The sequence below is a fragment of the Thunnus thynnus genome, chromosome 20, assembly GCF_963924715.1.
Source record: "Thunnus thynnus chromosome 20, fThuThy2.1, whole genome shotgun sequence".
NCBI classification, from domain to species: Eukaryota; Metazoa; Chordata; class Actinopteri; order Scombriformes; family Scombridae; genus Thunnus; species Thunnus thynnus.
Window position 1 is genome coordinate 2281936 of NC_089536.1, and position 15293 is coordinate 2297228.

The following is a 15293-nucleotide window of genomic DNA, read 5'->3' on the forward strand; positions in this document are numbered from 1 at the left end:
CATATTTCTTTTACCAGTGTAATTGTAGTTTTCATTTCTTTAATTCATTTTTATATAAAGACCTGCAACGATTAGTCAACTCACAAAAAAATTAATCAGCAACTATTGTGATAATCAAATAATCATTTTAGTCATTTTTTAAGCAAATATGCCAAAGATGTGCTGCTTTAGCTTCTAAAATGTGATTTAATGCTTTTCCTCATGTGAATATCTTTCCTTATACGAGTTTTTGACTGTTTTTTGGACAAAATTTGTCTCCTTTGACTTGACTGATTATAACGAGCATTTTCATTATTTTCTGACATTTTAGAAACAAAATGATAAATGGATTCATTGTGAAAATAACCAGCAGATTCATCAATAATGGAAATAATGGTTAGTTGCTCCCCTATCCATGAGAAAAAACATCATGTTGAAGCAAACGTGGTGCTTCAGCATCAGTTTAGTTCCAGATTTTGCATTATTTTAAATGTCATTTGAACATTTTTCAGTTAAAGACAGATGTCAGTTATTATAGCCGTACTGCTGCTGCTGCTGCTGCTGCTGCTGCCGATCATCCATCCGTTTTCTTTACCGCTCGTCCTCTAGAGGGTCGCTGGGGAGCTGCAGCCAATCAGAGCTGACACCGTGTGAGAGGCGGGGTTCACCCTGGACAGATCTCTAGTCAATCACAGACTGACAACCATTCACACCTGCAGGCAATTTAGATTCAGCAGTTAACTTCACCTGCATGTTTCTACTCTGTGGGAGGCAGGCACAAGAAGAACATGCAAACTCCAGCTCCTGCTGCGGCTCCGTTAACGTTTTAAAACATTAAATTGTAATCGGAGTCGTGATGAACCTATCCAGCTGAAAAAACTGGTTTTAGTGTGCAGAACCTCTTTAATGAAGAAAGCAGCAAATCCTCTCACTGAAGAAGCAGGAAACAGAGAATAGTTGGTGCTTTATTGTATTTCAGTACTTTGAGTCTTGATGATGTCAGTGTTCAGTGTTTAGGAGCACAGAGGCTCCCAAACTCTATTGATTTCTAAATGAATGGATATTTGTTGTTGTTTTTGGCCTGCTGTACATTATAGGATAAATACTGGTGTTATAATAAGTTGTATTTTATTATATTCTATCAAAATAGTTTCTCTGTTTGTAATGCAGAGAGTGTAAACTGGACTGAGGCTCAGAACAGGAGCAGATGGAGCTTTCCTGTTGTTCTTGAACTGCAGTTGAAGGTTTCAGTATGAAAACAGCGGTGCAGCTGGTGTCCTCGCAGCCTGGTGACATTCTGCTCCGTTGTCTCAGTAAATAATAGATTTCCAGGCAACGCAGGCAGCCAAATGACAGCACAGAGACAGAAACATCTCGGTGTTTTGTCTGTCGTCGCCCCGTCACTCCGGCCCGCCAATGGAAAATCCTCCCCAGAAGCTCCCGGCTGTTTACCTCGCCGTCATAAAACCAATACTCATCTTTTTGTTTTTGTGGAAAGTTTGGCTGCAGGGCGGAGAGGACGCGGCAGGTGACGGACAGCAGGATGAAACGTGTTGCATTATGCAGGACGGCAGACACTTCCTGTCCCTTCATCTGGGTCCACATATGACTCATTTCACACCTGCCCTCAGGTAGATTATCCACCTGATAAGTCGTGCATCCTGCAAACCAAAGTGAATCTCCTGAGAAACACTTTGTCCTCCTGAGGCTGTTTTTTCTTTCCTTTGTGCTGTGAAAGGCTCAACAGGTGACTGCATAATTAATCACATAAATCAATACAAGACATCACACAAAGACAGAAGGCCGGCACGCACTGAACATTGTTCTGTTGTTTTTGGATTTTTGCACAGCAGATGTGTAACCACTTGTCTTCTGGCACAACAAACGTAGCTGGATGACGTCTCAGCTCTTCGTCGGGGGACTCGGCTTCAGGACCTGGACTGATCAAAAACTCAGCAACACATTTTTGGTCCTAAAAGCATTTTACCACCTACTTAACTTAGGAAACAACTCCCTTCTCTCCTCTGATATTTAGGAGCAGCAGAGGAGTCCTGGCCTGCTGGGATTAGCATGAACATGGAGGTCAGACAGAAAGTCTGTGGGAGGAGAGAGATATGATGAGGATCCACGATGACACTGAGCCAGTCAAAAGATTGGCAAACATTTAAAGTCCCCTCCGCTTTCAAAAAACATGTTTTTCTTCTTCTTCTTCTTCTTCTTTCAGTTGGATGTTGCTCTGTTCTCTGTGCAGAGTTTGTTTTCATGGGAGGAAAGTTTCTCTGTGTTCACCTTAAATCTCTGTTGATTTGTGACATCACAACCAGTCTGGAGCCAATCGGTGTGTTTGTCAGTGTTCATCTGGTGTCCAGCAGTTCAACTTCTGAAATGAACATATATATATATTTACATAATCAGATTCTGCATTTTAACATGAAGTAGAAGAAGATGATGTTTCAACCAGTTAATATACCATTTTTGTGTGATTTGTTTGTCCTAAAACATGTGTAGAGAGGATCTGTTCTCACTGGACCTTCAGAATAAATCACATCCTCAAACCCTGACAGTGATGATTGAACTCAGCTTCTTCTCAGATTCGCTCGTTTCCACACCGCGCTGCAGGTTTATTCATATTATAATATCTCACTGTGGATTTATCTGCATTATCAGGCTGCAGAAACACAAACAGCACTGATGAAGGAACATGTCAGTGCAGTTCTTAATAGTGAATAACTGTCTGTAATATAATAGAGTATAATATAGTATTAATAGAGATAATAGAGTATTTTTATTTGTAGGTCTGCAGTGACTTATTACAGTTGATACTTTCATACCACAGTTTATGTAGTTATTTAGTTGTTATTTTGTCTGTTTGACCCACATCAATATGTGTTTATAGTTGTGTAAATGTATTTATCGTGAGATTTTCAGTGACTCTTTGTTTGTGAAAGGCTGAAAGGAAAGTGAAGGACTGGTGAACACTGAAGGAGGCAGAATGTGCATTTTTTCTTCCCTGTACTCAAGGTTCACTGAGAAAAATAAACCTTTTTTTTTGTTGCTTTAAGCTTAAACATCTCAGTCCTACTGATGATCTTTACTTTAACTATAACAAACAGCTGTGCCCTTTAAGGAGATAGAAAGATGATGAATGGGTAACTATTTTGAAAATGCCAAAAAAGATTTGATGGTTAAAGGTTCTTAAATGTGAGAATCTGCTCCTTCTCTGGTCTGATATTCTATAAAACTGAATGTGTTTGGACTGTTTATTGCTGTAGGATATTTCTCACTGTTGTCTGATGTTTTACAGACTAACAGATAGTGACAGTGAGTCTAGTCTGGTGTAAATGATGCGTCCGTTCATGTACAGTGTGTTTGTGGTTGACGTGTTGATGTTGCAGAGGACGCCAGCAGGGGGCGAGCTCGTCCTCTCCTCCTCTCCTCCTCTCCTCCTCTCCTCTCTGGAGGAATCACTCCTCTCCTTTTAGGACTCTCCTGTTGTTTTCTGACTCTTCTGGCTATAAGGTCCAGTAAATAAATGATTATGGGTCATATTGCTTCTCCTCTGACTGCAGCTTATAGCTTTTAAATCTGGAAAGTGGAAAGTTTTGAGAAGAGCAGTGACAATTTAATCAGGCTGACTGGGAGCCACCAGCTGTCTGCCTCCCTCTCACTTCACCTTTTCCATCATGACAAGAGGGAAAAAAACAACAAACTGTATTTTATAGCCTGAAGGGATCCAGACTGAAATAGGCAGTAAATTGATCTGCTGGCTGCCGGTGCTGATGCAGATAGATACTGTGAAACACTGATTAATCATAAAAGAGCTGAAGACGAGGACTTGTGTGTGTGGCAGAATGTAATCTCAGAGAGGATGAGGAGCTGTTTGTGTGTTTCTAATAGATATGGTGTCCCTGGTTGTTGGTCTTCCTCAGTCAGCAGGAACGTCTCCAGTCAAACTCTGCCACAAACTGAAAACATTCAGTCCAGTCTGAGACTTATGATTCATCATTTTTACGACTCTTTCTTATATCTTTTATTCGGTCAGTGAGCGGTTTAAGCAGAGAGTGTTTTTTTCCTTCTCACATTGTTTCATTTGAATCGTCTTTCGAGGCCTGAAGAGGTCAAACTCTCAAACACAACACCGAGTCCTGATCTTCCAGACACTCTCTGAGATTCACATCCAGTTTGTCATATAAACGTAATGACTTGTATGTTCAGGAGGATTACTGGCGCTGTGGTCGCAGTCGCTGCACACAGAAAATCACTGGCTTCACATTGTACCCAGTGATTTTTAGTGTGTGTGGTTTTATTCTTCCATGTCATTACAAACCATAAACCGAGCTGCTGTAAACCAGGTCTCAGAGCTCCACTCAGCGACAAGCAGCATTTCTGTTAACGGGAGAAGTGACGCCTTCGTCGTGTGACCGAGTTCTCAAACTTAAGCATAAAAAGCTGTGATGTAAAAGTTGAAACTCTTTGATTTTACAGTTAATCTGCAGGAGTCTTGACACAACCACTTGAGCTGGTTCAGTTTTGTAGATCTCACCTTTGTGTTTTTGGGACAGTTTTGTTCCAAATCAGCATGTTTGGTGTCGTCGTGGTGTTTTTACATCACCGCTCTTCAAATAAACATGTAATTCCCATCCAGTCATACTTAAACACATCGGTTTTAACCGTCAACATTTCTGTTTTCTTTCTTTTTTTATGTGATAAAACCATTTTACTTTTTCATCGGACAACAAACTTGTTCTTCTTTCCGGACCAGAGTTTTATTGAGTATGTACAGTATGTGCATTGCTCCTCTGTAGTGTTTTTACTCCAGTTTGTTGCAACATCAGTTGTTTTCTGAGCTTCTTTCTTCTACAAGAATCTGAATCATAGGTGGAAATATACCAGCTTCCACCACTCACTCGCTAAAATGTGCATAACACTGTAATTTATGTTAAAAGTTTTCACCTTTTTAAGCTTTTTGCCAAGAAATTGTTCCTGTAGAAGCTCAGTAGATGTTTCTGGCACAATTTCACTACTTCCAAGGTGCATATATGCAGGTAAACTTTATTTACATAGCACCTTTCAACAATAAAGCAATTCAAAATGCTGCACATAAAACTTAAAATGCATTAAAACACAAGACGTTATAAAAAAGACACATTTAGTTAACTAGAAAATAAAGAGCACAGTGCAAGATATGAACAAAAAGCCCCAAATAAGATTTAAGGGAATAATTCTGAGTATGAATATATGAATAATAGACTTCAGCTCCCCAGTTTGGGAAAGTGATTGGCCTGAAGTCACATGACCATCGGCTGATATTTATGTGTATGTATATGATCTTTTACTTCTTTAACCTTTTTAAAACATGTTTTTATTTCATTCTCACTTTATTTAAATGTTATTTATGATGTTTTATAATCTGACACTGATGAAGATCCTGTGCAACCAGTTATATGTTGGAAATAACGTCATCAAATACCAGTAAAATAAAGGTTATAATCTACAAAACTTTAACGTTTAACTAAATATAATCGTCTCTTAGGACAGTCGTTCATTTTAAGATTAACGGCTGCTGTATGTTTGATACTTCAGGTTGTTAAGATGATTAACTGCTGACTAAATGTCCAGTATTGTTTTATTCTATGTGTTGTTACTCTTTAATGCTCTTTAGGGACGATTATCTCACCCATGAGGCTCCAACTAACAACTATTTTAACCATTTAACTATAAAATGTCGTCAAAAAGTGAAAAACTACTCTCACAGATTCTCCAGCGACGTCTTCAGATCGCTGGTTTTTATTCGACCAACAGTCCGAAACCCAAAGATGCTTTAAAGAAGAGAAACATTAGAGAAGCAGTTTGTTTCTGTCAATCAACCAGTTGATTGATTGAACTAATCATTTCAGTACAACAGAAGAAAGGCTTCCTGTACCGTTCCTGCCTTCTCAGCCAGTAAAACACAGATCAATCCAATTATTAAGTTATGTTTAACTTCTAAATCAATAAGCGTAATCACTGATCAGGACAGATTAATGGTTTATTAGTTGTTTCTGGACAGATGAGGTGATTCAGGGTGAGCAGACGGCTGGAATCAGGCGCCTGTTTACTGTCATTGGGACTATATGTGGTAGAAATACATGCTCCATACATAGCGTCCAGTACAGGAGGGATTTGTGTATGTGAGCTGTTTACTCTTACATTTTTCTCAGGCCCCCGCTCGCCGTCTTTGTACACAAACACTCACAAACACTCACACAGTGGTGTATTAAGCAGCCGTGCTCCCGCGGGGCTAATCATATCAGGGCACAAGTCAGGCAAGTCTTTCTGAACATCCATTAAGCTGCTTCGCTGCTCCAAATCCTCCATGAATCACCCCCACCATGAAATATTAGCTCCATAAATTCAGCCTGCCATCTTATTAAGCCTAATCCCTTAAAACAACACGGTGTGGAGCGGATGATTGGTGCCTCAGCCCCCGCCACTGCCGCCGCCACTGCCGCCGCTGCTCCCGCCGCCGCCGCCCTCCTCCACCTCAGGAGTGTGTGTCCGCATGATATGAGAACGCTGCATAAACAAATGTGGAAGGGCTGCAGTCGCACACTCGACATTTCCTGCTGGAAATCCTCAACTCCAGCAGCAGAACGTACATCCAGACTACAGTTCAGAGCTGCAACCCATCATTATTCTCATTATTGATCTGTCTACTGTTCGTCCTTTACAGTGAATTGATTATTCGTTTAGTCTGTAAAATGTCTCAAGATCCCAGAACTCAAGATGACATTTTGCTTGTTTGTCAGACCGAAACCAAAAAGGTTCAATTTACAATCATATGAAACGTAATAAAGCAGAAAATCATCACATTAGAGAAGCTGCAACCAGAGGAGCTTTGATATTTATGCTCCACATGATTGGAAATGTAGTTTTTATGACCACAGTTTCAGTAAAACGCTGTAACAAGGCCCAGAAATCAGATTTGACTTTATGATGCAAATATTTATGATTTATTCACTTAAACTGTCTTAAACTGTGACGTGATATGTGATTCTCGTTAATAAAACAGCCTGTTAAAAGATGAATAAAGTTAAAAACTGTTATTTTCTTTTCTAACAGCGTCAGACAGTTATTGATGTTTTGATAATTGGTAATAAGTGAAATCAGGAAGTAAAATGACTCATGTTTTGTTTTTCTCGTGCATATTTACTGCTTTCTGAACACGACAGACACACTCCGCAGGAAATGAAGCTTTCTGATTTACGCTCAGGTTCATTTTTAGGGGCGATGACGTTTGTCAGTGAACAAAATATATAAGTGATTATCAAGCTGCTGCTCGTTTGAAGTTTGTTATTTAAAATATAATATTATATCTTCAGGACCGAAGTATAAGACTGACAAAACAAAGCCTAACACAATGTACATCAGAGTATATACTTCAAATAAAGTGCATATTATTATTATTTTATCATTTCAGAACTAGTAAACTTTACTTAAAAATGGTATAAAAAGAAAGTAAAAATGGAAACAACTATAATTGGACTTCATTTCTACGGTTCAGCTCATTTATCCAGATGAGAAGAATAGAAATGCTTAAAATCCATCCCATAATTAGCCGCTGGCAGTTTTATAGGTAAAAAAAAAAGACACTTGTCGACGTGTAACGATTGTCTGAAATGTAGAGTAGTAGTTATTAAAGTTTAGTCTGACAAGACGAGGTCAAAACTTGGTATATGAAACGACTGACACAGGAAGTGGCGACCGACTGATGAAGTTACACACCGTTAATCAGCTGACCAACGGTGTAACTTCATCACTCAGTCAGCAAGGAACAGACTTTGGCGTTTATAGAGCTGGTGCGGTCCAGCTGAGCCTGACAAAATCTTTGAACCATTAGATCAGTGGAGACAAACCTGACAATGTCCAGCCGTCGTCTGATTAAAGTTCGGTTCCAGTTTTCAAATTAAATCTGAAAATGTCAAGCTGAGCCTGATTAAATACATCTTCTGAGTCTGAGTTGTTCTAAACCTTTGATGTGAGTATTGACGTCCTCTGGCTTCACACTCAGGACAAACTTCTTGTCCAGTGGTTGGTAAAGATGTAAGAGCAGCAGAGTTGTGTGTCATGTTCTCTGTTGTGTAATGATCATAACGGCCTCCTGGGGGCGCTCTAGTTGCTGTAGCTCTGGTCTGCTCCGTCCTCCCTCTCATTACAATGTGGACTGACTTATGCTAAAGTCCAGCGAGCGTTAGCGGTGCCGTACCCAATCGATGCCCACGCCAGTCAGCCTGTCACTCACCCGGCGGGCGAGCCTGCCAGCCAGCGCTCAGGGCTGCCAGGAGGGACGTCTCAGTCTCCCCACGTTTGCAGGCTCCTCGCCGGGCCATGAATGCTAGCATTGCTGGACTAATTAACCCGGGGAGAGGCCAACAAGCCCGCTACAGTTCAGCCCCCGACAAATATCAGAATAAAGCCTTGTTCAAATTAGCGAGGTGAAGTGAGAAGTGCAGGGAGGGAGGACTCAGCTGTCTGCGGTGACAGAGAGAGGTTATATTAGTTCAAATTAGCGGTACAGTGGTGAAGCTGGCCAGCTAGATGGACTGTGAGTGTTGGTGTTACAGTATTTATGTGACAAAATGAGGTTAAATTAGCACGAATCTGAGCTGCAGGCTGAAATGATGATAGTTTGATTATTTTCTTAACTAATGAGCCACGCTGGCAGGTTAACCAGCCCTCAGGAGGAGGGTTTGTAAGCAGGAAGAGTGGAGCTGGCTGGTAAACTGGTTGGTAAAGTAGCCGCTGTGGCTGCTGGAGTTAAATTTCCTGTGGTGGAGTGTGTGTAGAGAGAGAGAGACGGTGTGTGTTCTTACATAAGGTTCTGCTTCTGCTAACAGTCGTCTCTCTGTGGACTCACACTCTCCCCGAGGGCCCGGGACGTCCCCGGGGAACTCCAGCTACTCCCGAAATGAAGTCATCACACACACACACACACACACACACACACACACACACACACACACACACACAGAGGCTGGCTGGCAGGTTGCCATTGTGTGGCTTCTGACTGGGACCTTTATGACTCAGGAGTTTTTCAGTAACACAGAGAAGATGTCTTTGTTTTTTTTGTATTTTTACTTCAGATGTTTGTTGAAAAATGGTGTAAAAAGAAAGTAAAAATGTAAACAGAAGGAAAGATAAGTGGACTTTTACTCCAACAGTTGAGCTCATTTAGCCAGATGAGAAAAATTATATTCATCCGCATTGTTATTCTCCATATTCTAACAGCGTTAGATTAAAGCTGAGACAGTTTAGACAATAACAGAGCTGAGCCTGACTGATCATAATCAGGTCTAACAATACAGAATGAGGCAAATAAGTTTCCCTGATTACTTCCATGTTTCTCCTGCTGGGATCACAAGTCTGTGTTATACTGGGATGACGTCACAGAGTTTAAAACAAAACAAAACCTTCATGGATCAAAAATTCATAATAGAAAGAGTCATAATTTATTAAAAAGTTATTTAAAAAGTTATTTAAGAGTTTTAAAAGGTATGATATATGACAAAAAAGTAATATAAATAGATTTAAATAACACTTTTATGACTTTTATTGTCTCATTATCTTGTCAGCTGGATCTTTTAGAGTCACATTATTTGAACAAACATCAACATACTCAGCTGCTGGTGAACAAAACTAGTGAACTCCTCTTGGTTGTTGAAGAGCTGTAACATTTATTTTCTGACAAACTGCAGCTCATTTACATTTACAGTCTACCGCTAACGTCTCACACGCTCTGCTTAGCTTAGTTTCATCCTGCATCATGTCGGATGACGCCAAAGTGACCATACACATCCAACAAAACCTCTTTTCTTTTGTACCAGCTTGTTCTCATCTGTGCACAAACACTCACAGTGATGAAGAGGAAAGGTTGAGATGCGGCCTCTTCATAGTCGTGTCGTCCGTCCCAACCGATCACCCGGCGATGTTAATCGAGTCGGGTCGTCGTCCGTCACCCCGTCGTCCGCCAGCGGAGACATTAAAGAGCGGGCGTCCTCTCGGGGCAGATGAAGACGAAAGCGCCGGGGCGTGTTGACATTCACAGCAAAATACCAGCAGAGTGAAAGAGGAGGTGAGACGGCGGCAGGATGAAGGTTTGATTCAGCGTCAGGTCAGCGGAGACGAGAGACACGATGATTCCTTTATTCTCACGTAGAACATTTACCTGATGCAGATGTGTGAACGTTTCATACTTTACTACACATCAGACCTCAAACTAAGAGTCAAACTTTATGAAGAAGTGAAGAACAACACGCTTCACAGAAGATAAAAAAATACACATTAAAATACAAAAAATCTTTAAAACAAAGTATTAAAAGTATAAACTGATGCTCACATATCTTTTCAAACTTCTTATTTTATTAGCAAAGAACAATGTAGAAAACATCCAGCTCATAGTGACAGTGTCTCATTTTCAGCTCCCCAGCCCTAACCCTAACCCTGACCCCAGCCCTAACCCTAACCCTGACCCCAGCCCTAACCCTAATCCCGACCCCAGCCCTAACCCTGACCCTGACCCTGACCCCAGCCCTAACCCTAACTCTGACCCTAACCCCAGCCCTAACCCTAACCCTGACCCTGACCCCAGCCCTAACCCTAGCCCTAACTCTGACCCTAACCCTAGCCCCAACCCTAACCCTGACCCCAGCCCTAACCCTAACCCTAACTCTGACCCTAACCCTAGCCCCAACCCTAACCCCAGCCCTATAACCCTAGCCCCAACCCTAACCCTGACCCCAGCCCTAACCCTAACCCTAACTGACCCTAACCCTAGCCCCAACCCTAACCCCAGCCCTAACCCTAACCCTGACCCCAGCCCTAACCCTAACCCCACCCCTATAACCCTAGCCCCAACCCTAACCCTGACCCCAGCCCTAACCCTAACTCTGACCCTAACCCCAGCCCTAACCCTAATTTTTTTGAGTTTGTGTTTTTGTCGTTTGACAGACTGACAAAGCGTCGACTCTTCTCTGCAGAAACCGTCAGCTGATTGTGTCACATCAGTTTCAGGAGTCACAATCAAGTAGCTCATGAAAACTAAAGTGTAAAAGTCTCTGGATGTTTTCTATCAGAAACAATTTTAATTAATATTTCATGTCTTCTGCCTCTTGACTCGTTAGGTTGTCCTTATTAATTAGTAAAACTGACACTAAAACAGTGTCTGACTTCAGACAAAACAAAATCTGAGTTTTTGTTATTTATAAGTTTGTGCAAAATGTGATTCAGTTGCAGATGCAAAAGGATTTATTCTTTATTTGAAGCATCAGTGAGACTGTCCTTCACTCCTCTCTTCATCGACACAGTGCAGGTTAAACTGCGTTGATGAGTGATTGTGAACATTTATGAAGAAGATGATTAACCAATCATCTTCTCTCCGATGATGCACCTGAACAAGACTCGAATCAGTGTTTGTTTGTGCGAGCGCTTGGTCCACGTGCCGCTCTGACAATCATCCAGTAAACAACCAATCACAACCTGACGTTTATCTTTGACACACACGTGATGGAGCGGTTCATCACGACGTCCAACATGTCGAGTATCTGTACAGAGCATCGCGTCCTCGTGTGAAGCTTTGTATCGTATGTTTTCGAGTACAAACAAGAAGAGAAAACCTGGAGGAGGGCTGACCTTGGAGATGAACGTCCTCGCTGGAAACTGAAATGTGACATTAAAATCAGGTTTCGGCACAGACAGATGGAGCGAGAAGGCAGAGATGAATAAGTCAGTGACTAACACTGACGTAAATAAAGACATGAAACCAGTTGGCCACTTGTTTTCTGCTGTGTTTTCAAGATGGATTCAGGATCATGGTGATGAGTCTTTAGTCTGACACATATCAAAGCTGTTTATTTATTCTCATGTTAAGTAGGACTGCTTATATGATTTTTATCAAGACGTTTTCAAACTGAACAAGCAAGGCCGACAGCTCCTTTCACTCCGGCAGGAAACTTCCTAGTAAGAAGAAAACAAGAAACATAAATACAGTACAGTGCTTATTAATTCACTACACATTAACTCTTCAAAGGGGCATCTGTGGCTCAGGAGGTAGAGCGGTGGTTCGATCCCTCGGACAAGATACTGAACTCTTAGGTGCTCCTGAAGGCTGCGCCGTCGGTGTGTGTGAATGATTATTAGATTAGATCTCCTGATGTGCAGGGACCTTGCATGGCAGCCTCTGCCATTAGCGTATGAATGTGTGTGTGGGGGTGAATGTGACATGTAGTGTAAAGTGCTTTGAGTGGTCAGGAGACTATAAAGGTGCTGTATAAATGCTGTCCGTTTACCATTTGCAGTCCATTTATGAACATGACAAAGACACAACCACACAGCATCTAGACCTGACATTAAAGGCATCGACTAACCAATAATCTACATTTGTCAGCTGTTTTCTTACATTGAAAATAGCCTAATAGAAAAAATCAACTTTCCACATTGTAGATCCTGTACTGGTCCCAATACCAAAATAAATGGATAAGATGGGACTCACTATATAGGCTTAAAAGCCTAAGCTAGAGTGACTCTTCTCCGTTCCATAGTCCATTATCAAGGTAAGAAAACAGCTGAAAAGGTTTGATTTTTGGGTGGTCTGTGCCTTTAAGTAGTAGCTCATGTTTCAGTCTTCAAAGTAGCCTGATGGAAAAGATTCCATCAAGTCAGTCTGACCTTTAAAACTTGACCACAGAGGTTTGTGTTGACTCTTCTGGGCTTTCCTTGCTATCACCCATGATGGTGAAAGACGATGGTCAGTTTTCACCCGAGATGTCACAAATAGAGTCAAAAATGTCCAAACGTGGCCCATTAATGTCCACAGAGAGAAGAGAGGACAGACTCTTTGCGTGGAGCCTGTAGCGAGATTTCTTGTCTGTGTCATTAACTGTAGAAAACCCCCTCTGACATTGAGTAGAAGTAGACAAGTAGATCTTACTAGCGATCAGAAGTCTCTTCAGAGTCTCTCCTCCTGTGTCCCTTGTAGTTTAAACTCTCTGAAGTCCTCCATTGCTTCTCTGGTTGGTTCACCAAGGAGTTTGGCCATCATGTGAACCTCAGTTTCACCAAACAAGACAAGCTCTTCATGCTTTTGTGGCCTGCTGGACTTCTCAAGGGGCCTCAGTAAATGAACAAGGTCGTCACTTGGCTGACGAGTCCTTAGTCAGGTTGTCAACAACTGTTTGGTAAAACTGATTCAAATATATGCTAATGGAGACAGGTTTAGCTTCAGCAGCTAACAGTAGCTAACAGCTAACAGCAGTTATCAGATGGTAAAATCTTGTTTAAAAATGTTAAATCGCGGTGTAACCGGAGCGCCGCCGAAACTGAACCTACTCTGCTGAAACTGGTGTTTAGAGCTGACAGGACCTGTCCGCTGCCGAGCCTAAATGCCAGTTTCGGCGGACCTGCGTTGCATGTGACAGGTTCAGCTGACAGGTCCGGTTACACTGCAATTTAACGTTTTAAAAAACAATTTTACCAGCTGATGACTGTAGGAACAGACAGCCGGAGAGTTAAAGAGCTGCAGGACAAAATGTGAAATGACTTCTGGCTCGTTTAAATGTCGTTGTTCTGTCTTCCTGTCATTATTATTATACGTCCCTGAGCAACTTTCTAACCTCCTGGTTCACACAGCTGCGCTCACCTCCTCCCTTCTACCCTTCAGCCAACAAATTTTGGTTTTCTGGTGTCTCATGAACGTTACAGTGTGACAAGGCTGCTGGTGTGACTGTAAACTTTTAGTGTCTTTCCTGTAAAGCTGCTCTATTCCTTTTTATGTCATCCATGAGTCTCCCAGCAGCTCAATTCTGAAAAGAACAGGAAGGTTCTTGTGTTCATGAGTCTCCTCGTGGTAAAGAGTCTGCTGCGATGAACAGATTGTGTCTCCTGATAATGTAACCATAATGTTTATGATGCTTTTTAATGTGTATCTTTGGGATTTGTGTGTTTTGGTCTTTCACACAGAAGTTTCTGATTTGTAAGTGGTTTTGTGTGTGTGTGTGTTTGACATTGAAGGCCTGCTGTGTGCTGTATCTGAGTGTGTGTGTGTTTGCTTGCTGGCAGCAGTGAGCAGTCAACAGATTTCTTCCTGTGGGTTGAGCGATAATCTCATCTCGGGGGCCGGCGGGGGGCAAAGCATCCGTCTTCACCAGAGAACCACGCTGCCAAAACCTTTCCCGCTGCTGCCCTCATCACCATCCCAAAAAAACAGGGGATTAAAACCGAAAGAGAGAAGAGAACGATTTCAGTAATAACTGTATTTCTCCTGTCTGACTGTCGGAGCACAAACCTCCAACAAGGCTGCACATTCACAAAATGTAAATCTGAATTAAAATACAGATGGTGATAGACAGCGCTACTAATGCTCTTCAGAGAACACCTCATCCCTGTGTAGGAGTATGAAAGCTTCATGCATTGTGCAAAATTTCAAATGAGTCTGACTAATGAAGTTTAATCATTTAGTGCCACTTAAAGATTTATGCCTGAATAGACCTAAAAATTACCTGACAGAGATCTTTTGTGTTTCTGAGAACAAAAAGTGGAAGTAGTGTGACGTTGTTGGACCTGAAGTATAAAGTGTATTAACACAAGTGATACTTAAAGTTCCAGCTCAGAGTTTCCTCTTTCTGAGACGTTTTGCTGCTGAGAGGAAATGAGACGACCGTTGCTATGGATGACATCATGTTTCATGAATGAACTGAATCATTATCTCCACAGTGATTGGTTGACAGGTGACTGGTTCTCTGTAGGTGAATGTGGAGGAAAATATTCATCAATACACTAATAGAGTGTGATTAGACATCAGATTTCTAAGCTACACTTAACGTAGGTCAATACTTTATATCACAATAATCATTAAGGGCAAATTAAATAACGTCAAAAACAGTTTAAACTCTGTCAACAAAAGCAGGTTGTTCAAAGTTTGACAGTTGACTGGAAATCAGGTTAAATGCAGCTCAGTGTCTCTTAGACTCTACACACACATTTATACATCATTTCCTGGTGAAATTGATTGATTGATTTCTTGACTGGATGACTTTGTAGTAAGTGTTATCAGCTGTCTGTTAACAGTTAAAGTCATTTTTAACAGGCAGAGACAAATACAGAGCATAATAACTGTTATACCTTTTGCATATATTTAAACAAATAAGATCAAAAACATCAAATCAAAAGGGCCTGAAGAGTATTTTTGGTTTGATGAACAATGTTTTTTACCTTTATTGAACCAGCAGAGGATGTGATATGTGTGTCTTAACCAAGCGGCAACCTCCTTGAACGGCCACTTG

General features: G+C 41.4%; 1 protein-coding gene and 1 long non-coding RNA gene across 5 annotated transcripts in view; both read left to right on the forward strand.

Moving 5' to 3' along the window:
* The window catches only part of ankfn1a (ankyrin repeat and fibronectin type III domain containing 1a), a 133944-nt gene that overhangs the window by 19773 nt on the left and 98878 nt on the right, over positions 1 to 15293 (forward strand). The gene's annotated exons all lie outside the window — the stretch shown is intronic.
* LOC137171565 (uncharacterized) lies at positions 539 to 3750 on the forward strand. Its single transcript, XR_010924787.1, has 3 exons — positions 539 to 939; positions 1478 to 1726; positions 1833 to 3750. It is a non-coding gene; the product is annotated as an uncharacterized lncRNA (long non-coding RNA).